Below are 641 nucleotides of genomic sequence, written 5' to 3'. Positions count from 1 at the left end.
CTAGTGCTCTTGCATGTATAGCAGACAACTGCACTTTGGACTAAACACGGACCTTCACTATGTTAGCCAGCTTGGAGTGGAGTCTTGAAGAAGAAAATATGCCCATAATTACATGCATAGCATCCTTGAGAAATTGCGGAAATCTGGGGGAGTAGGTAATAGGCCCAGGGAAAAATCCTTCTTCTGACAAATCAACAAAAAGGAAAGTTTTCCTCAGGTTCTAGTAAGTTAGAACATTTTTTTAAGACAGGTTTACTGAGACATAATTTGCACAACATAAAACTTCCCCCTTGTAAGTGTATAGTTCAATGAGTTTTAAAAACAAGGAACACTTGATAAATTTGCATGTCATTCTTGAGCAAAGCCATGCTAATCTTCACTGAGTTGTTCCAATTTTCATTCCAATTTTTACTGCCAAGTCAAGCACTCTCAGAATTTTAATTTTTGGCAGAAATTTGCCATCTAATATTTTCCAGAACATAGGGGAAGGAAATGTTAGGATTTATTTTTATGATGGACATTGTATGTATATTTAATATTTATTTTAGAAGCATTTAAGATAATATATAGACAGATAAATAACCAGATTCAACCAAAATGTACTGAATCTTCATGTTAGTTTTAGTATGTAGTTGTAATCC

At 34.0% G+C, this 641-nt stretch overlaps 1 non-coding gene across 1 annotated transcript; it reads right to left on the bottom strand.

Moving 5' to 3' along the window:
* Positions 1-317: 317 nt before the first annotated feature.
* LOC112836149 (U6 spliceosomal RNA) lies at positions 318-423 on the bottom strand. Its single transcript, XR_003211402.1, has one exon. It is a non-coding gene; the product is annotated as a U6 spliceosomal RNA (small nuclear RNA).
* Between the last annotated feature and the right edge of the window lie 218 nt (positions 424-641).

The sequence above is a fragment of the Callorhinus ursinus genome, unplaced genomic scaffold (assembly GCF_003265705.2).
Source record: "Callorhinus ursinus isolate GAN/ISIS: 27379988/994484 unplaced genomic scaffold, GSC_fseal_2.0 scaffold4, whole genome shotgun sequence".
Classification (NCBI taxonomy): domain Eukaryota; kingdom Metazoa; phylum Chordata; class Mammalia; order Carnivora; family Otariidae; genus Callorhinus; species Callorhinus ursinus.
Note: the sequence above shows the minus strand (reverse complement) of the source record. Positions and strands in the feature narration are given on the sequence as shown.